Here is a 22,968-nt window from a genome sequence, read left to right as displayed (position 1 = left end):
AAATGCATGGTGGTTAAATGTCTATGCATGCAACTTGTATTGAGACTTTTCAGATTCTGTCCTCTGCTTAAGGTAGTTGAACATTTTTGACAGATGACTTTGCGCTGATCAATTGGATGTTGTTTAAAAAAATGCCAGACTGCACTCTTTCTAGCATCGGATACCTTTTCAGGCATTGCAGACTGAGCTTTAACCGGATGGCCACGCTGTCTTCCAACAGGTTTTGGCTTTGCCACGCGTTTTGGGCAAGATACGGGCCCGGCAGATGGAACCTGTTGCGATGTTGATGCCTGCTGCGGCCCCTCCTCCTCCGCTTCAGAACTGCTGCCGCCTGCACCCTGTTCCCCCAATGGCTGCCAATCGGGGTCAAGAACTGGGTCATCTATTACCTCTTCTTGTAGCTCGTGTGCAACTTCGTCTGTGTCACCGTGTCGGTCGGTGGTATAGCGTTCGTGATGGGGCAACATAGTCTCATCAGGGTCTGATTCTTGATCAGCACCCTGCGAGGGCAATGTTGTGGTCTGAGTCAAAGGACCAGCATAGTGGTCTGGCTGTGGCTGTGCATCAGTGCACTCCATGTCAGATTCAACTTGTAATGGGCATGGACTGTTAACTGCTTCACTTTCTAAGCCAGGGACGGTATGTGTAAAGAGCTCCATGGAGTAACCCGTTGTGTCGCCTGCTGCATTCTTCTCTGTTGTTGTTTTTGCTGAAGAGGACAAGGAAGCGACTTGTCCCTGACCGTGAACATCCACTAACGACGCGCTGCTTTGACATTTACCAGTTTCACGAGAGGAGGCAAAAGAGCTAGAGGCTGAGTCAGCAAGATAAGCCAAAACTTGCTCTTGCTGCTCCGGCTTTAAAAGCGGTTTTCCTACTCCCAGAAAAGGGAGCGTTCGAGGCCTTGTGTAGCCAGACGACGAACCTGGCTCCACAGCTCCAGACTTAGGTGCAATATTTTTTTTCCCACGACCAGCTGATGCTCCACCACTACCACTACCCTCATTACCAGCTGACAATGAACGCCCCCGGCCACGACCTCTTCCACCATACTTCCTCATTGTTTTAAAAACGTAAACAAACTAACGGTATTTGTTGCTGTCACACAAATTACACGGTGAGCTATAACTTCAGTATGATTTAGCTACCCCTTTACAGGTGAGTGAGACCACAACGAAAATCAGGCACAATGTTACACACTCTGTTGTTGGTGGCAACAAATGAGAGAGATGCCACACACGCAGGACTGTCACTAAAGCACAAATGTAAATATTAATCTCCCACTGATTTGATTTTTTTTTTTTTTTCAGGGAGACTTTAGGAAAAAAAATAATAGAATAAAATGATTTTTTCAGGAAGAATTTAGAAACCAAATAAAATAAAATGATTTTTTCAGGGAGAATTTAGAAAACAAATAAAACAAAAGAAGGCTTTCTATGGCCCACTGAGTGAGAGATGACGCACACAGGAGTCAGGAGTGGCACACAAGCCCAGAGGCCAATATTTATCTCCCACTGATTGATGTAGTGATTTTTTCAGGTAGATTTTGGAACCCAAATCAAGCTAAAAAAATAATAGGCTTTCTATGGCCCACAATTGGAGAGAGAGAGAGAGATGGCACACCCAGGAGTCAAGACTGGCACACAAGCAGAAAGGGCAATATTAATCTCCCACTGATTTGTTTTTTTTTGTTTTTTTTTTCAGGGAGACTTTAGGAAAAAAAAATATAGAATAAAATGATTTTTTCAGGAAGAATTTAGAAACCAAAGAAAATTAAATGATTTTTTCAGGGAGAATTTAGAAAACAAATAAAACAAAAAAAGGCTTTCTATGGCCCACTGAGTGAGAGATGACGCACACAGGAGTCAGGAGTGGCACACAAGCCCAGAGGCCAATATTTATCTCCCACTGATTGATGTAGTGATTTTTTCAGGTAGATTTTGGAACCCAAATCAAGCTAAAAAAAAATAATAGGCTTTCTATGGCCCACAATTGGAGAGAGAGAGAGAGAGATGGCACACCCAGGAGTCAAGACTGGCACACAAGCAGAAAGGGCAATATTAATCTCCCACTGATTTGTTTTTTTTTGTTTTTTTTTCAGGGAGATTTTAGGAAAAAAAAATAGAATAAAATGATTTTTTCAGGAAGAATTTAGAAACCAAATAAAATAAAATGATTTTTTCAGGGAGAATTTAGAAAACAAATAAACCAAAAATAGGCTTTCTATGGCCCACTGAGTGAGAGATGACGCACACAGGAGTCAGGAGTGGCACACAAGCCCAGAGGCCAATATTTATCTCCCACTGATTGATGTAGTGATTTTTTCAGGTAGATTTTGGAACCCAAATCAAGCTAAAAAAATAATAGGCTTTCTATGGCCCACAATTGGAGAGAGAGAGAGAGATGGCACACCCAGGAGTCAAGACTGGCACACAAGCAGAAAGGGCAATATTAATCTCCCACTGATTTGTTTTTTTTGTTTGTTTTTTTCAGGGAGACTTTAGGAAAAAAAAAATAGAATAAAATGATTTTTTCAGGAAGAATTTAGAAACCAAAGAAAATAAAATGATTTTTTCAGGGAGAATTTAGAAAACAAATAAAACAAAAAAAGGCTTTCTATGGCCCACTGAGTGAGAGATGACGCACACAGGAGTCAGGAATGGCACACAAGCCCAGAGGCCAATATTTATCTCCCACTGATTGATGTAGTGATTTTTTCAGGTAGATTTTGGAACCCAAATCAAGCTAAAAAAAATAATAGGCTTTCTATGGCCCACAATTGGAGAGAGAGAGAGAGATGGCACACCCAGGAGTCAAGACTGGCACACAAGCAGAAAGGGCAATATTAATCTCCCACTGATTTGTTTATTTTTTTTTTTTTTTTCAGGGAGATTTTAGGAAAAAAAAATAGAATAAAATGACGGGACGGGAAGAAAAACATTAGACTCGAACAAAGACGACCCAGGAAAACATACTCAGAAGGGAGGTAAGAACATTTCTAAAACAATCCACAGTGAGGAGATTGGAACAAAACAAAATCCTCTAAACTGCATGCTCGCAAACGCCAGAAGCCTGACAAACATGATGGAAGAACTAGAAGCAGAAATATCTACAGGTAACTTTGACATAGTGGGAATAACCGAGACATGGTTAGATGAAAGCTATGACTGGGCAGTTAACTTACAGGGTTACAGTCTGTTTAGAAAGGATCGTAAAAATCGGAGAGGAGGAGGGGTTTGTCTCTATGTAAAGTCTTGTCTAAAGTCCACTTTAAGGGAGGATATTAGCGAAGGGAATGAGGATGTCGAGTCCATATGGGTTGAAATTCATGGAGGGAAAAATGGTAACAAAATTCTCATTGGGGTCTGTTACAAACCCCCAAATATAACAGAAAGCATGGAAAGTCTACTTCTAAAGCAGATAGATGAAGCTGCAACCCATAATGAGGTCCTGGTTATGGGGGACTTTAACTACCCGGATATTAACTGGGAAACAGAAACCTGTGAAACCCATAAAGGCAACAGGTTTCTGCTAATAACCAAGAAAAATTATCTTTCACAATTGGTGCAGAATCCAACCAGAGGAGCAGCACTTTTAGACCTAATACTATCTAATAGACCTGACAGAATAACAAATCTGCAGGTGGTTGGGCATTTAGGAAATAGCGACCACAATATTGTGCAGTTTCACCTGTCTTTCACTAGGGGGACTTGTCAGGGAGTCACAAAAACATTGAACTTTAGGAAGGCAAAGTTTGAACAGCTTAGAGATGCCCTTAATCTGGTAGACTGGGACAATATCCTCAGAAATGAGAATACAGATAATAAATGGGAAATGTTTAAGAACATCCTAAATAGGCACTGTAAGCGGTTTATACCTTGTGGGAATAAAAGGACTAGAAATAGGAAAAACCCAATGTGGCTAAACAAAGAAGTAAGACAGGCAATTAACAGTAAAAAGAAAGCATTTGCACTACTAAAGCAGGATGGCACCATTGAAGCTCTAAAAAACTATAGGGAGAAAAATACTTTATCTAAAAAACTAATTAAAGCTGCCAAAAAGGAAACAGAGAAGCACATTGCTAAGGAGAGTAAAACTAATCCCAAACTGTTCTTCAACTATATCAATAGTAAAAGAATAAAAACTGAAAATGTAGGCCCCTTAAAAAATAGTGAGGAAAGAATGGTTGTAGATGACGAGGAAAAAGCTAACATATTAAACACCTTCTTCTCCACGGTATTCACGGTGGAAAATGAAATGCTAGGTGAAATCCCAAGAAACAATGAAAACCCTATATTAAGGGTCACCAATCTAACCCAAGAAGAGGTGCGAAACCGGCTAAATAAGATTAAAATAGATAAATCTCCGGGTCCAGATGGCATACACCCACGAGTACTAAGAGAACTAAGTAATGTAATAGATAAACCATTATTTCTTATTTTTAGTGACTCTATAGCGACAGGGTCTGTTCCGCAGGACTGGCGCATAGCAAATGTGGTGCCAATATTCAAAAAGGGCTCTAAAAGTGAACCTGGAAATTATAGGCCAGTAAGTCTAACCTCTATTGTTGGTAAAATATTTGAAGGGTTTCTGAGGGATGTTATTCTGGATTATCTCAATGAGAATAACTGTTTAACTCCATATCAGCATGGGTTTATGAGAAATCGCTCCTGTCAAACCAATCTAATCAGTTTTTATGAAGAGGTAAGCTATAGACTGGACCACGGTGAGTCATTGGACGTGGTATATCTCGATTTTTCCAAAGCGTTTGATACCGTGCCGCACAAGAGGTTGGTACACAAAATGAGAATGCTTGGTCTGGGGGAAAATGTGTGTAAATGGGTTAATAACTGGCTTAGTGATAGAAAGCAGAGGGTGGTTATAAATGGTATAGTCTCTAACTGGGTCGCTGTGACCAGTGGGGTACCGCAGGGGTCAGTATTGGGACCTGTTCTCTTCAACATATTCATTAATGATCTGGTAGAAGGTTTACACATTAAAATATCGATATTTGCAGATGATACAAAACTATGTAAAGCAGTTAATACAAGAGAAGATAGTATTCTGCTACAGATGGATCTGGATAAGTTGGAAACTTGGGCTGAAAGGTGGCAGATGAGGTTTAACAATGATAAATGTAAGGTTATACACATGGGAAGAGGGAATCAATATCACCATTACACACTGAACGGGAAACCACTGGGTAAATCTGACAGGGAGAAGGACTTGGGGATCCTAGTTAATGATAAACTTACCTGGAGCAGCCAGTGCCAGGCAGCAGCTGCCAAGGCAAACAGGATCATGGGGTGCATTAAAAGAGGTCTGGATACACATGATGAGAGCATTATACTGCCTCTGTACAAATCCCTAGTTAGACCGCACATGGAGTACTGTGTCCAGTTTTGGGCACCGGTGCTCAGGAAGGATATAATGGAACTAGAGAGAGTACAAAGGAGGGCAACAAAATTAATAAAGGGGATGGGAGAACTACAATACCCAGATAGATTAGCGAAATTAGGATTATTTAGTCTAGAAAAAAGACGACTGAGGGGCGATCTAATAACCATGTATAAGTATATAAGGGGACAATACAAATATCTCGCTGAGGATCTGTTTATACCAAGGAAGGTGACGGGCACAAGGGGGCATTCTTTGCGTCTGGAGGAGAGAAGGTTTTTCCACCAACATAGAAGAGGATTCTTTACTGTTAGGGCAGTGAGAATCTGGAATTGCTTGCCTGAGGAGGTGGTGATGGCGAACTCAGTCGAGGGGTTCAAGAGAGGCCTGGATGTCTTCCTGGAGCAGAACAATATTGTATCATACAATTATTAGGTTCTGTAGAAGGACGTAGATCTGGGTATTTATTATGATGGAATATAGGCTGAACTGGATGGACAAATGTCTTTTTTCGGCCTTACTAACTATGTTACTATGTTACTATGTTACTATGATTTTTTCAGGAAGAATTTAGAAACCAAAGAAAATAAAATGATTTTTTCAGGGAGAATTTAGAAAGCAAATAAGACAAAAAAAGGCTTTCTATGGCCCACTGAGTGAGAGATGACGCACACAGGAGTCAGGAATGGCACACAAGCCCAGAGGCCAATATTTATCTCCCACTGATTGATGTAGTGATTTTTTCAGGTAGATTTTGGAACCCAAATCAAGCTAAAAAAATAATAGGCTTTCTATGGCCCACAATTGGAGAGAGAGAGAGAGATGGCACACCCAGGAGTCAAGACTGGCACACAAGCAGAAAGGGCAATATTAATCTCCCACTGATTTGTTTTTTTTTTTGTTTTTTTTCAGGGAGACTTTAGGAAAAAAAAATAGAAAAAAATGATTTTTTCAGGAAGAATTTAGAAACCAAAGAAAATAAAATGATTTTTTCAGGGAGAATTTAGAAAACAAATAAGACAAAAAAAGGCTTTCTATGGCCCACTGAGTGAGAGATGACGCACACAGGAGTCAGGAGTGGCACACAAGCCCAGAGGCCAATATTTATCCCCCACTTTTTTTTTTTGTTCCAGGGAAAATTTATAAACCCAATAAAAAAAATAATAAATAGGCTTTCTATGGCCCACTATCTGAGAGACAGAGAGAGATGGCACACTTAGGACTGGCACACAAGCCCAAAGGCCAATATTAATCTCCCTTTTTTTTTTAAGGGAGAATTTATAAAACCCCAAAAAAATAAATAAATAGGCTTTCTATGGCCCACTATTTGTGAGAGAGATGGCACGCTCAGGACTGGCACACAAGCCCAGAGGCCAATATTAATCTCCCACTTTTTTTTTTTTTTTCCAGGGAAAATTTATAAACCCAATAAAAAAAAAAATAAATAAATAGGCTTTCTATGGCCCACTATCTGAGAGAGAGAGATGGCACGCTTAGGACTGGCACACAAGCCCAAAGGCCAATATTAATCTCCCACTGATTGATTTATTGATTTTTTCAGGTAGAATTTAGAACCCAAATAAAGCAAAAAAAAAAAAAATGGGCTTTCTATGGCCCACTGAGTGAGTGATGATGCACACAGGAGTCAGGAGTGGCACACAAGCCCTGAGGCCAATATTTTTCTCCCACTGATTGATGTAGTGATTTTTTCAGGTACATTTTAGAACCCAAATCAAGCAAAAAAATAAATAGGCTTTCTATGGCCCACTGAGTGCGAGATGACACAGACAGGGATGGCACTCTAGCAGAAATGCCAATCTTAATCTCCCACAAAAAAAAAAAAAAAACAGGGAGTGTCCTTCAATTACTATCTCCCTGCATAGTGGATGCTTTCCTGAAACGGAAAGTACTTGCAAGCAGCATAATACAAAGAATAGCAGGTTTACCCAGAATCCTTTGCAGTAGGCGGAGCTATGCAAATCATCTCTTTCCACCCCTGTCTAATCCACAGCGCTTGGAACCGCCAAGCGTGCAATGCTGCGGATTAGTTTCTAAATTTACACAGCCAACCAATTCCTACCTGTGGACACGTGTTTCGGGCTTTAGGCCCTCATCAGCACAGGGCTGGAATTGGTTGGCTGTATGGAGTGGGGCTCGGTGAGCAAGCGATACATACATGCTAGCCACCTTAGGGAGAGACCCAAGTTGGGCTAAATGTAGCGGGACAAAAGAGACCGAAAAGCCCTCTACTTAAAGGAAATACATAGTGGATGCTTTCCTGAAACGGAAAGTACTTGCAAGCAGCATAATACAAAGAATAGCAGGTTTACCCAGAATCCTTTGCAGTAGGCGGAGCTATGCAAATCATCTCTTTCCACCCCTGTCTAATCCACAGCGCTTGGAACCGCCAAGCGTGCAATGCTGCGGATTAGTTTCTAAATTTACACAGCCAACCAATTCCTACCTGTGGACACGTGTTTCGGGCTTTAGGCCCTCATCAGCACAGGGCTGGAATTGGTTGGCTGTATGGAGTGGGGCTCGGTGAGCAAGCGATACATACATGCTAGCCACCTTAGGGAGAGACCCAAGTTGGGCTAAATGTAGCGGGACAAAAGAGACCGAAAAGCCCTCTACTTAAAGGAAATACATAGTGGATGCTTTCCTGAAACGGAAAGTACTTGCAAGCAGCATAATACAAAGAATATCAGGTTTACCCAGAATCCTTTGCAGTAGGTGGAGCTATGCAAATCATCTCTTTCCACCCCTGTCTAATCCACAGCGCTTGGAACCGCCAAGCGTGCAATGCTGCGGATTAGTTTCTAAATTTACACAGCCAACCAATTCCTACCTGTGGACACGTGTTTCGGGCTTTAGGCCCTCATCAGCACAGGGCTGGAATTGGTTGGCTGTATGGATTGGGGCTCGGTGAGCAAGCGATGCATACATGCTAGCCACCTTAGGGAGAAACCCCTGCAGTAATCTCAGCCAGGTATGGCAGGCAGCAATAAGGAGTGGACTGATGCACAAATTAAATAAAAAGTGTGTACAAACCAAAAAGATAGCTGTGCAGAAAGGAAGGAACAAGAGGATTTGTGCTTTGAAAAAAGCAGTTGGTTTGCACAGCGGCGTACACACAGCAATGCAGCTATCAGGGAGCCTTCTAGGGCAGCCCAATGAGCTACAGCGCTGAGGGGGAAAAAAAAAAAAATGTAGCTTCCACTGTCCCTGCACACCGAAGGTGGTGTTGGGCAGTGGAAATCGCTACAGCACAAGCGGTTTGGTGGTTAATGGACCCTGCCTAACGCTATCCCTGCTTCTGACGAAGCGGCAGCAACCTCTCCCTAAGCTCAGATCAGCAGCAGTAACATGGCGGTCGGCGGGAACGCCCCTTTATAGCCCCTGTGACGCCGCAGACAGCAAGCCAATCACTGCAATGCCCTTCTCTAAGATGGTGGGGACCAGGACCTATGTCATCACGCTGCCCACACTCTGCGTTTACCTTCATTGGCTGAGAAATGGCGCTTTTCGCGTCATTGAAACGCGACTTTGGCGCGAAAGTCGCGTACCGCATGGCCGACCCCGCACAGGGGTCGGATCGGGTTTCATGAAACCCGACTTTGCCAAAAGTCGGCGACTTTTGAAAATGAACGACCCGTTTCGCTCAACCCTAGCCTCCATTAATACAGTTCTACCCTTGAAGGTACTCAATAGAAAGTCTAAAGAAAGTTCAAAAAGAGCAAAAAGCAAAGTTCAAAAAGCAGTCTTTCCGGAGCTTTGATTTAGTGCCTCCGGGCTGATAACAAGTTCAAGAATATGCAAGAAGTTCATACAGACAAGTCTCTGTAGGTACTGGGCTTAAACGTTGCAGACTGATAACAATGACTATACTACATTTTCTGTTTAACTATATATGGCATAACATATATACAATTCACATTATGAGCTTTATAGTTGGTAATCTGCATACCTGGCCGGTAATTGGCCCTGGGTACTACGCTGTGATCAACGTAATAGCGGTATCTCTTCATGTGGTGTACTACTGTCTACTGCGGATGTAGTATCTGCCCGCTCTGCTAAAGATAATTCCATGACTATGGAGTTGGCAAGTCCACCGTGAATGGGATTACTCTGACCAGGAATCTGTTCTTCCTGGCCTGGAACCTCCTGTAGTACGGGGTCAGCCTCTTCCTGTCCTGGGACTTCTGGTATTGGGTTCGGTGTTGGGTAAAAGGCCACAATGGGAACCATTACTGCACCATGGTATGTTAGTAGGGTTTTGGGAAAGTCTCATATACAGGTGTGATACATTTCCTCTTCTTTTTCCTTTACTGGTTGAACCTGTATGGGTTGAATAACTTCTGGTTCTGGCTGGACAACTTCTGGCTCTTTCAATGCTTCCGGACACAATTTAAGATTGTCTCTTGACACTAGTACAGATGTTAAGCCTCCGTTTTTGCTAATGAGACACATTTTAGGATTATCCATTCTTGTTGGTAAAACTGTGTAGGGTACGGCTTCCCATTGATTGTCTAGTTTATTGGTTCGACGATTTCTCTTGAGCACTTGGTCACCCGGTCTTAATGGGGTCGCTAGAGCATTCTGGTTGAAAGTTCGCTCTTGTCTTTCTCTAGTTTGCTGAAGGCTTCTTTCCACACTCTCTTGCACTTGGCGATACTGCTTTTGCCGTATGATATCCCAATTGGAGTCTTGAACTTCTGCGTCTGGTTTCAGAATTCCCATTTCTAGATCGATTGGTAATTGGCCGGGTCTTGCACGCATAAGGTAAGCTGGGGTGCAGTTGGTGGAGCTTACCGGGACATGATTATATAGATCTACCAAGTCAGGCAATTTCTCTGGCCATTGATTCCTTTCTGTCTCAGGTAAAGTCTTTAGTAGGTCTATTATAATATGGTTCATCTTCTCGCATAAGCCGTTTGTTTGTGGATGATAGGCCGTCGTCCGGATCTTTTTGCAACCATACATATTACAGAATTCTCTGAAGATCTCTGATTCAAAGGCTGTACCTTGGTCGGTGAGAACCTGTTCCGGATATCCATGGGGTCTACAAAAGTACGTTTGGAACGCTTTGGCTGCTGTTTTTGCTGTCAGATCTTTTACGGGTACTACTACCAAGAAGCATGAATAATGGTCCACGATGGTCAAGGCATAGACATAGCCGGACCGGCTTGGTATTAACTTCACGTGGTCTATGGCTACAAGTTCAAGTGGTTGTTTGGTGATTATGGGCTGCAGTGGTGCTCTTTGGTTCTTTTGATCGTTTCTTCTGAGGTTGCACGGGCCACAATTTCTGCACCACTGTTCGATTGATTTTCTCATCCCGACCCAATAAAATCTTTCTCTTAGAAGTACTTCTAACTTTTTCCAACCAAAGTGACCAACACCATTATGGTAAGCTTCGAGGACCATCTTGACATCTTGTTTAGGCACGATAATCTGCCAAACCAATTCATGTGTTTTCGGATTGGTGTACCTTCTACAGAGCTTCCCTTGATACAGGAACATTTTGCCTCTCTCTTTCCAGAGTTGATGCGTCTCTTCTGGGGCATCCTCATCGGGATATGCACTTTGCTCAGTTAACAGTTCCTTCACCAACTTCACAGCCGGATTGCTGTCTTGGGTGTCAGCCCATCTATGGTGTGCTAACGGATTAAAATTCACCTCTTGTTGTTTCTGATGGGTACTTGACTGATGATGTTTTGCCTTGGGATGATGGAAGGCTGGTAGTTCAATTTCTTCAAGCTCCCCTGTTTCTTCTTCTACATCTCTCAAGTGTGGCATCCGGGATAGGGCATCGGCATTTCCATTCTTGCGACCTGCTCGATACTTGATCTTGAAGTTGTAATTAGATAACCGGGCTATCCATCGCTGTTCTAACGCACCTAATTTGGCTGTGTCCAGGTGGGTCAACGGATTGTTGTCAGTATAGACAATAAATTCTGCAGCGGCCAGATAGTGTTTGAAACGTTCCGTCACAGCCCAAACTACTGCCAGTAGTTCCAATTTGAAGGAGCTATAATTTTCTGGATTACTTTCAGTAGGCCGAAGCTTTCTACTTGCAAAGGCGATGACTTTCTCCCGACCTTCTTGCTTTTGTGACAGCACCGCTCCTAGTCCCACATTACTGGCATCGGTGTAGAGGATGAAAGGTTGATGGTAATCTGGGTATGCCAGAACCTCTTCTCCGGTTAGTGCCTTGTTTATTTGTTCAAAGGAGTCTTCCCTTTCGTCGTTCCACTGGAAAGGAGGGTTTCGGTTTGAAGGTTTCTTCGTCTGCCCTACCAAGGCGTCTTGCAAGGGTGCTGCCAACTTGGTAAATCCTTTTATAAATCTGCGATAGTAACCCACCAATCCCAGGAATTGCCTCACTTCTTTTGCGCTGGTAGGTCTCGGCCAATCCCTTATGGCGGTTATTTTCTCGGGATCCGGTGCTACTCCCTCCGAACTCACGATGTGTCCCAGGTACTGTACCTTTGGCTTGAGAAGGTGACATTTGGATGGCTTGATTTTCATGCCATACCTGGATAAGGCTTCGAACACTTCTGCCAAGTCTTTTAAGTGTTGTTCGTAAGTCTTTGAGTAGACGATCACATCATCTAGGTACAGGAGGACGGTCTCGAAGTTCTTGTGTCCGAGGCAGCATTCCATCAGCCGCTGGAAGGTACCGGATGCATTGCAGAGTCCGAACGGCATGCGATTAAATTCACTTAGACCCATTGGTGTGGTGAATGCCGTCTTTTCCTTATCTCTCTCAGCCACAGGGACTTGCCAATACCCGCTTGTTAAGTCTAAGGTGGAAAAATAATTAGCAGATTTCAAAGCAGTCAATGAATCTTCTATCCTAGGCAAGGGGTAGGCGTCTTTATGGGTGATGTTATTAATCTGCCGGTAGTCTACGCACATTCTCATAGTTCCATCTTTTTTTTTGACAATCACTAGAGGGGCCGCCCAGGGGCTACAGCTGTCTCTTATTACCCCGGCCTGTTTCATTTCCCTCAGCATATCTTTTGCACATTGATAGTGAGCGGGCGGTATGGGTCTATATCTTTCTTTTATTGGGGGATGGTCACCTGTGGGGATTGTGTGTTCTACCCCTTCTATCCGTCCGAAGTCCAATGGGTGTTTACTGAAGACTTGTTCATATTCCGTCACTAGCCTATACACCCCTTGTTTTTGATGGGTAGGTGTTGAATTTATGCCCACGTGTAGCTGTTGGCACCAATCCTCCATTTCTCCATCTGAGCCATTGCCTTCCACCTGACAGGTTGGTTCTAAGGGCTCAATGGTTGTGATGGCATTGTTGTCAACAGTATATAGCTTTGCCACTGTAGCATACCTTGGCAAAGTGACCTCTTCCTCTCCACAGTTCAAAAGTCGTACCGGCACTTGTCCCCGGTGTACCTCGACTATCCCTCGTGCTGTGAGTATAGTGGGCCTGCTGTCGGTGTACACTGGTTCTATTAAGGCTTGATAATCTCGTCCCTTAGTACCAATGGCTGCTCTACACCATACCAGCATTTCTGTTTTTGGTGGGATTACAATAGACGTTGGATCACTTACCCTCACACTGCCGATTTCTCCACCTGCAACTTCTACCTGTTGCCTTAACATCAATACTTTTATTTCCCTCCGGAGAACTCTCTGCTGGTAGGATTGGGCAGTTTCAGCAATTTGCTGTAAGACAGAAATGACTTCGTAAAAGCAGTTCTCTAACACATTCATTCCTATCAATACAGTTGGTTCACAGTTCCGCCGGTCAACATCAACAACAATTATACCCTGTTTCTTCAATTCTACTTTACCAATCTTTATGGTCATCTCCCTGAATCCTAGTTTCGGTACCAACTTACCATTACTGGCCCATATATCTAGTTCAACATCAGAGGGCCCTTTATCAATATCTGCATCAGCCCAGTACCTCTTATAAAGGATATACGGTATAGATGAAATCTGGGAACCTGTGTCCAGCAAAGCGTTGAGGAGCATTCCGTCCAGCACGATAGGGATAATGGGTCGTCCTCCGATGTACCTGTCGTGCCAGGGTGTTGGGCCTTGAAAGTTCATTCCTGCGAAGCGGCCCGCATTCCCAGGGGATTCCCATTTAAATCACAATCTCGTGCAAAGTGGCCTGGCTGCTGGCAACGGCGGCAAATGGGCTGTCCATCCGGTTGGTAGCGGTCGCGGGGTCGTCCTCTCCATGTCGGGTATCTCCGGGGTCTCATCCATGGAACACCTTCTCTACGGTTTGACAACTCCATCTTGGGTCCTCTCATCTCCTGCATGGTTTTAGCCATTGAAGCAACAACATCAGTTAAAGAGTCAAGCTTTTGTTGAAAAGCCTCATTAGTACTGGGCCCCAGGGGCTTAGCAATGGCCCCGGACATAGCTGATGTCACTGGTACTCCATGTTGTTGAGGAGCCTCTGCCATGAGTTGCGCAGGCTCCTGATCCCGAGGTGCCTCTGCCAGCTGGAGACGTATCAGATATAGTAATGGCGTGCACTCAGTCAAAGTTACGAGGTGCTGGTGTAGTGGATCAGATGATCCTAGATACTAGTAAATATATTTACACCGCACACTCTAATGACAACGTGTGGTTTTTACTGAAATATTTATTAATCAAAATAAATTTAGATAAGGGAGCGAAACAGAAATATAATGCTGGAAGCGATATATAAAGCAAACGTTTCGGCTCACCCAGAGCCTTATTCATTGAATCGCTGAAAGGACAAAAAAATAATGTATCACCAAAAGACAAAGTAACAGACTAATAAATAATAAATAAAATAATAACAGTGTACTGTAGAAAAGTTCTGTGAACCTGGAGATAAAGAACAATATAACCTGAACAAGCAATATATACAGTATATACAATGATAGGCTGACAGATAGTCTAGTTCCAATAAATGTAAATATACATATAAGAAACATATGATTACCTTATCCACAATAAGGAGTGATGTGTAGCGGAAAGGATAGAGATCCCTCAGTGCCAAGAAACGGCTGTAAAGAATGGCATTATAATTAGAAAGTAGATCTAACTTGCTATACAAAGAAGATAAGGCAGAATGGGATACCTATGGCTGAGATAATGATCCTATGTCCTTGAGGGTGATAACCCAGGAATAATATGGTAACCTATGGGGGAAGGAGAGGAGACGCCCAAATGTAGCAAAATGTATGGAACCAGGTGGATGTAAGTTTATAGCGCTAGTAATTCTAAGGTAGTGTGTAGGCGCACGTTACCTGCAGAGTGGTTGATGTGAGCGGCGCTCCCGCGCCTTGCTAAAGTCAGCAGCGTGCCTGTAGCCCCCCTGTCACAGCGTTATATGCGGCGAGGAGCGCCGAAACCGTAAGTACCGGACCGGAAGTGACGTAGCGCTGTCTGTGAGGGACGCACTGCGCAGGTGTGGGAGTCTCTGTGTATCCTGGAGTCATGGTAACTGTGAGAGGAGTGTTAGCGCTGAAGGTGCGCTATGTAGTGACTCCAGAGAGCTAAAATATGTGAGAGAAACTACCTATATGGACTATAGAATAAAGATGAGAGCTAATAAAAGGGCTAGGTAACATCTACCATGGAAATTATAAAAGGACAAATATTAGGAGGAGGAGCTATAGGTACTAGAATCCCTAGTGAATATAAATGGTGGCCAAAATGATGGGGATATGAAATGTTGTATATAGAATACGGGAATATATTTAACAGGAACAGGGAAGACAGAGAGACAGAAACCAGAGGGTGGAGGGGGAAGGGGAGGGGAGGGGTTGGGAAGGGGATGGGGGGGTTGGGGGGGGGAAAGGGGGGGAGGAAAGAGGGTACAATGATACATATGGGAAACTCACCTACATAGACAGTGGTCTAGCGGGTCTGTAAAAGCAACGGGAAAAAGATTAATTATAGGAGCCAATCTATGTCTCTATTAAGCCCTTTAGGGGCTAACGTGTCTAATTTATGGATCCAGTATGTTTCTCTCAACTTGAGTAGTCTTATATGATTTCCACCCCTACGGGGGCGGGGGACATGTTCTATAACCTGAAAGCGCAATTGAGCCACAGAATGTCCGGATTTAGAGAAATGTTCAGGTATGGGGAGCCAATTCTTATTACAACGGATGGTCGATTTATGGCTCGCAATCCGATCCCTCACATGTTGGGTGGTCTCCCCCACATAGAGGAGACCACAAGGACATTTTATCAGATACACCACAAAGTTAGAATTGCACGTATGGAAACCTTTGATTGGGAAAGATTTGCCTGTCCTGGGATGGGTTATGCTATCAGATTTAATGATATTTGAGCAAGCTGCACAATTAAGACAGGGGAATGTCCCCTGTCGGCGGGTTGTCAGAGTCTTTTGTATTGAGGCAGGTCTAGAACTTCCCACATCAGCTCTAACTAACTTGTCGCGGATATTGGAGGGTCGTTTGGTACAGATCAGGGTAGGTGACTTAAATGAGTCTATTTCAGGGTATGCTTTAGATAGTAGCAGCCAGTGTTTCTTAATGATAGAGTATACCCTGGGCATTGTCGGATGAAATGTATGTACAAAGGGAATACGTTCCCTAGGGTACATAGGTGGTTGAGGAGAAGGCGGAGTTAGAGCCCGGGTCTTTTCAAGATCCAGTAATTTGGGTGGGTAATGCCTTAGTTCAAATTTATGGGCCGTGGAATCCAGTCTTTCTTGGCGAATTTCTGGATTGGAGACGATACGTGACACTCTGTCAAATTGTGAGCGTGGCAGGCTGTTTTTAGTGGTCCTAGGGTGGCAACTTGAGTAGTGTAAAAGACTATTGCTGTCGGTGGGCTTACAGTAAAGATCTGTAGAGAGGTTGCCTTTAATGTCCTTAATAACTAGTGTATCCAGGAAAGGGACAGATTCCGTACTGTGATGTAGTGTGAATTGTAATTCCGGGTGGACGGAGTTCAGTTGCGAAACAAATTCAAGCATGGAGTTAGACGTACCTGTCCAAATAAAGAAGATGTCATCGATATATCGATGGTAGCCCAAGGCAAATTGTGAGAAGAGGACATTGGGAAAAACATGGTTAATTTCAAAGAAATTCATATAAGCATTGGCGTAGGCTGGCGCTACGTTCGCGCCCATCGCACTGCCGCATCTCTGGACATAGAATGTGTCATCAAATAGAAAATAATTTTCCCGTAACACTATGTCAAGTAGGTCTAGGCAGAATTGTATAGAATCAATAGACATATCTGATGATTCTAGGAGAGATTTTGTAGCTTCAATCCCTTTATCGTGTGTAATCGAGGTATACAGACTGTTGACGTCTAGGGTCACTAAGATACTCTCTGTGGGTACTGTACCTAGATGTTGTATGATCCTTAAAAAATGTCCTGTGTCTAGGAGATAAGATTTGGTTTTTTTCACAAGAGGTGTCAGTATTTTTTCAAGGAAGACTGAGAGTGGGGATAAAACTGAGTCCGTGGAAGCGACTATCGGTCTTCCTGGTGGATTACGGAGGGACTTGTGGATTTTGGGTAAAACAAAAAAACCCGGTGTGATGGGGTGGGGATTAATGAAAAAGGAAGCAGTTTTCTGGTCTATTGTGTGGCGATCAAGATAACCATTGAGGAGGCTCTTGATTTTAGTGGTGATGTCTCTAACTGGGTCCCTTTGAATAACACCATAGGTGTTAGAGTCTGACAGTTGTCTGATAACTTCCTTATTGTAGTCTGAGTGATTCATCACCACTATAGCACAGCCTTTGTCTGCTGGCTTAACAGTAATACTTTTATTGTTTTGAAGAGATGAAAGAGCTTGTTTCTCCACCAAGGAAAGATTAGAGTGGACAGGATAGAGGCCTAGTTGTTGATCATGAGAAAATTGTTTGACCTCACGGTCCACCAGTGAAATAAAGGTTTCTGTTGCATGGTAGGTGTGAGGAGGATTATACTTACTAGGAGTACGGAGGCCAAGAGACGTGATAGAAAGTTTAGAAGTCACAGTATTAGCAGGACCAAGTGCCATTTCTCCCCTTCTGTTATCTGATAACCCAAAATGTGTTTTAAGTCTTATAGTCCGAAAAAAACGTTCGAGGTCTTTCTCCAGTTGGAAGGAATCCCACGCCGGGGTGGGGCAGAAGGATAAACCCTTCTGCAGGACCGTCAATTCAGCCGGGGAGAGGAGATAGTCCGAGATGTTGATAACTAGGTCCGGTGTCTCACCTGTGAGCGGGTGGCCATTCTTTCCCCTTGATCTCCTGGTGGGTCTGTAGTTGGTTGTCCTCCCTTGCGGCCTTTCGATAAAAAATGCTGTCTGCCGGAAGTCGTGGAGGAGTCGCTCCCTGAGCTGAAGGATCCATATCTCCGTTGGTTTCGGGGTCGGCGCCAAGGTCCTGTGTTGGCGGAAGTATCGTTCCATTTGTAGACTTTATTCAACGAATAGTCCTCCGTGTCACGTTGGAATTTTTGTCTCTTACGTTCCTGCAGGGACTTCTGATGTTCCGTGAGTATTTTCTCAGTCTTGCTCTTGAGAGAGGTCCACTCCGTAGAGGATAGAACAGTTGATAGTTGTGCTTCGATAGCCTGTATACTCTGTTTGGTCTCCACAATAGATTTTTGTAGGTACTCTATAGTGAGTAGTATTATGTCTAGAGAGCACTTATTGAGTATTCTTTTGTATTTCTCACAGTAGTCGGGGTTGTCAGAGAAAAGGGTGGGGCGAAGGTTACTCCTAAGCCCTCTGGGAATTTTACTCTGCCTGTGATATTCGGCCAGAGTTGTACAATGCAGATCGTAAGAGATCAGCTTGCGTCTTTCTTTTTCATAATCCCTGGTTCGTAATTCCTGAGCGGGGGTTCTCAAAAATTCATTAGAACCAGTTACCTGGGATAGAATATTAGAGGTGGTTGCTAAATCGTAGGCAAATGTGTCAGTAGACATGTATACTGTAGAGAGGACTAGGGGAATAACGGAAAGACCGGTGCAAAACGCCAAAATGGTAAGTCACAGATATAGTAATGGCGTGCACTCAGTCAAAGTTACGAGGTGCTGGTGTAGTGGATCAGATGATCCTAGATACTAGTAAATATATTTACACCGCACACTCTAATGACAACGTGTGGTTTTTACTGAAATATTTATTAATCAAAATAAATTTAGATAAGGGAGCGAAACAGAAATATAATGCTGGAAGCGATATATAAAGCAAACGTTTCGGCTCACCCAGAGCCTTATTCATTGAATCGCTGAAAGGACAAAAAAATAATGTATCACCAAAAGACAAAGTAACAGACTAATAAATAATAAATAAAATAATAACAGTGTACTGTAGAAAAGTTCTGTGAACCTGGAGATAAAGAACAATATAACCTGAACAAGCAATATATACAGTATATACAATGATAGGCTGACAGATAGTCTAGTTCCAATAAATGTAAATATACATATAAGAAACATATGATTACCTTATCCACAATAAGGAGTGATGTGTAGCGGAAAGGATAGAGATCCCTCAGTGCCAAGAAACGGCTGTAAAGAATGGCATTATAATTAGAAAGTAGATCTAACTTGCTATACAAAGAAGATAAGGCAGAATGGGATACCTATGGCTGAGATAATGATCCTATGTCCTTGAGGGTGATAACCCAGGAATAATATGGTAACCTATGGGGGAAGGAGAGGAGACGCCCAAATGTAGCAAAATGTATGGAACCAGGTGGATGTAAGTTTATAGCGCTAGTAATTCTAAGGTAGTGTGTAGGCGCACGTTACCTGCAGAGTGGTTGATGTGAGCGGCGCTCCCGCGCCTTGCTAAAGTCAGCAGCGTGCCTGTAGCCCCCCTGTCACAGCGTTATATGCGGCGAGGAGCGCCGAAACCGTAAGTACCGGACCGGAAGTGACGTAGCGCTGTCTGTGAGGGACGCACTGCGCAGGTGTGGGAGCCTCTGTGTATCCTGGAGTCATGGTAACTGTGAGAGGAGTGTTAGCGCTGAAGGTGCGCTATGTAGTGACTCCAGAGAGCTAAAATATGTGAGAGAAACTACCTATATGGACTATAGAATAAAGATGAGAGCTAATAAAAGGGCTAGGTAACATCTACCATGGAAATTATAAAAGGACAAATATTAGGAGGAGGAGCTATAGGTACTAGAATCCCTAGTGAATATAAATGGTGGCCAAAATGATGGGGATATGAAATGTTGTATATAGAATACGGGAATATATTTAACAGGAACAGGGAAGACAGAGAGACAGAAACCAGAGGGTGGAGGGGGAAGGGGAGAGGAGGGGTTGGGAAGGGGAGGGGGCGGGGAAAGGGAGGGAAAAGGGGGGGGGGAAAAGAGGGTACAATGATACATATGGGAAACTCACCTACATAGACAGTGGTCTAGCGGGTCTGTAAAAGCAACGGGAAAAAGATTAATTATAGGAGCCAATCTATGTCTCTATTAAGCCCTTTAGGGGCTAACGTGTCTAATTTATGGATCCAGTATGTTTCTCTCAACTTGAGTAGTCTTATATGATTTCCACCCCTACGGGGGCGGGGGACATGTTCTATAACCTGAAAGCGCAATTGAGCCACAGAATGTCCGGATTTAGAGAAATGTTCAGGTATGGGGAGCCAATTCTTATTACAACGGATAGTCGATTTATGGCTCACAATCCGATCCCTCACATGTTGGGTGGTCTCCCCCACATAGAGGAGACCACAAGGACATTTTATCAGATACACCACAAAGTTAGAATTGCACGTATGGAAACCTTTGATTGGGAAAGATTTGCCTGTCCTGGGATGGGTTATGCTATCAGATTTAATGATATTTGAGCAAGCTGCACAATTAAGACAGGGGAATGTCCCCTGTCGGCGGGTTGTCAGAGTCTTTTGTATTGAGGCAGGTCTAGAACTTCCCACATCAGCTCTAACTAACTTGTCGCGGATATTGGAGGGTCGTTTGGTACAGATCAGGGTAGGTGACTTAAATGAGTCTATTTCAGGGTATGCTTTAGATAGTAGCGGCCAGTGTTTCTTAATGATAGAGTATACCCTGGGCATTGTCGGATGAAATGTATGTACAAAGGGAATACGTTCCCTAGGGTACATAGGTGGTTGAGGAGAAGGCGGAGTTAGAGCCCGGGTCTTTTCAAGATCCAGTAATTTGGGTGGGTAATGCCTTAGTTCAAATTTATGGGCCGTGGAATCCAGTCTTTCTTGGCGAATTTCTGGATTGGAGACGATACGTGACACTCTGTCAAATTGTGAGCGTGGCAGGCTGTTTTTAGTGGTCCTAGGGTGGCAACTTGAGTAGTGTAAAAGACTATTGCTGTCGGTGGGCTTACAGTAAAGATCTGTAGAGAGGTTGCCTTCAATGTCCTTAATAACTAGTGTATCCAGGAAAGGGACAGATTCCGTACTGTGATGTAGTGTGAATTGTAATTCCGGGTGGATGGAGTTCAGTTGCGAAACAAATTCAAGCATGGAGTTAGATGTACCTGTCCAAATAAAGAAGATGTCATCGATATATTGATGGTAGCCCAAGGCAAATTGTGAGAAGAGGACATTGGGAAAAACATGGTTAATTTCAAAGAAATTCATATAAGCATTGGCGTAGGCTGGCGCTACGTTCGCGCCCATCGCAGTGCCGCATCTCTGGACATAGAATGTGTCTTCAAATAGAAAATAATTTTCCCGTAACACTATGTCAAGTAGGTCTAGGCAGAATTGTATAGAATCAATAGACATATCTGATGATTCTAGGAGAGATTTTGTAGCTTCAATCCCTTTATCGTGTGTAATCGAGGTATACAGACTGTTGACGTCTAGGGTCACTAAGATACTCTCTGTGGGTACTGTACCTAGATGTTGTATGATCCTTAAAAAATGTCCTGTGTCTAGGAGGTAAGATTTGGTTTTTTTCACAAGAGGTGTCAGTATTTTTTCAAGGAAGACTGAGAGTGGGGATAAAACTGAGTCCGTGGAAGCGACTATCGGTCTTCCTGGTGGATTACGGAGGGACTTGTGGATTTTGGGTAAAACATAAAAAACCGGTGTGATGGGGTGGCGATTAATGAGAAAGGAAGCAGTTTTCTGGTCTATTGTGTGGCGATCAAGATAACCATTGAGGAGGCTCTTGATTTTAGTGGTGATTAGGGTTGAGCGAAACGGGTCGTTCATTTTCAAAAGTCGCCGACTTTTGCCAAAGTCGGGTTTCATGAAACCCGATCCGACCCCTGTGCGCGGTCGGCCATGCGGTACGCGACTTTCGCGCCAAAGTCGCGTTTCAATGACGCGAAAAGCGCCATTTCTCAGCCAATGAAGGTAAACGCAGAGTGTGGGCAGCGTGATGACATAGGTCCTGGTCCCCACCATCTTAGAGAAGGGCATTGCAGTGATTGGCTTGCTGTCTGCGGCATCACAGGGGCTATAAAGGGGAGTTCCCGCCGACCGCCATGTTACTGCTGCTGATCTGAGCTTAGGGAGAGGTTGCTGCCGCTTCGTCAGAAGCAGGGATAGCGTTAGGCAGGGTCCATTAACCACCAAACCGCTTGTGCTGTAGCGATTTCCACTGCCCAACACCACCTTCGGTGTGCAGGGACAGTGGAAGCTACATTTTTTTTTTTCCCCTCAGCGCTGTAGCTCATTGGGCTGCCCTAGAAGGCTCCCTGATAGCTGCATTGCTGTGTGTACGCCGCTGTGCAAACCAACTGCTTTTTTCAAAGCACAAATCCTCTTGTTCCTTCCTTTCTGCACAGTTATCTTTTTGGTTTGTACACACTTTTTATTTAATTTGTGCATCAGTCCACTCCTTATTGCTGCCTGCCATACCTGGCTGAGATTACTGCAGGGAGATAGTAATTGAAGGACACTCCCTGTTTTTTTTTTTTTTTGTGGGAGATTAAGATTGACATTTCTGCTAGAGTGCCATCCCTGTCTGTGTCATCTCTCACTCAGTGGGCCATAGAAAGCCTATTTATTTTTTTGCTTGATTTTGGTTCTAAAATCTACCTGAAAAAATCACTACATCAATCAGTGGGAGAAAAATATTGGCCTCAGGGCTTGTGTGTCACTCCTGACTCCTGTGTGCATCATCACTCACTCAGTGGGCCATAGAAAGGCCATTTTTTTTTTTTTTGCTTTATTTGGGTTCTAAATTCTACCTGAAAAAATCAATAAATCAATCAGTGGGAGATTAATATTGGCCTTTGGGCTTGTGTGCCAGTCCTAAGCGTGCCATCTCTCTCTCTCAGATAGTGGGCCATAGAAAGCCTATTTATTTATTTATTTTTTATTGGGTTTATAAATTTTCCCTGGAAAAAAAAAAAAAAGAGGGAGATTAATATTGGCCTCTGGGCTTGTGTGCCAGTCCTGAGCGTGCCATCTCTCTCACAAATAGTGGGCCATAGAAAGCAAATTTATTTATTTTTTTTTGGTTTTATAAATTCTCCCTTAAAAAAAAAAGGGAGATTAATATTGGCCTTTGGGCTTGTGTGCCAGTCCTAAGCGTGCCATCTCTCTCTGTCTCTCAGATAGTGGGCCATAGAAAGCCTATTTATTATTTTTTTTATTGGGTTTATAAATTTTCCCTGGAACAAA

Source organism: Ranitomeya imitator, chromosome 3, assembly GCF_032444005.1.
Source record: "Ranitomeya imitator isolate aRanImi1 chromosome 3, aRanImi1.pri, whole genome shotgun sequence".
Taxonomy (NCBI): domain Eukaryota; kingdom Metazoa; phylum Chordata; class Amphibia; order Anura; family Dendrobatidae; genus Ranitomeya; species Ranitomeya imitator.
Note: the sequence above shows the minus strand (reverse complement) of the source record.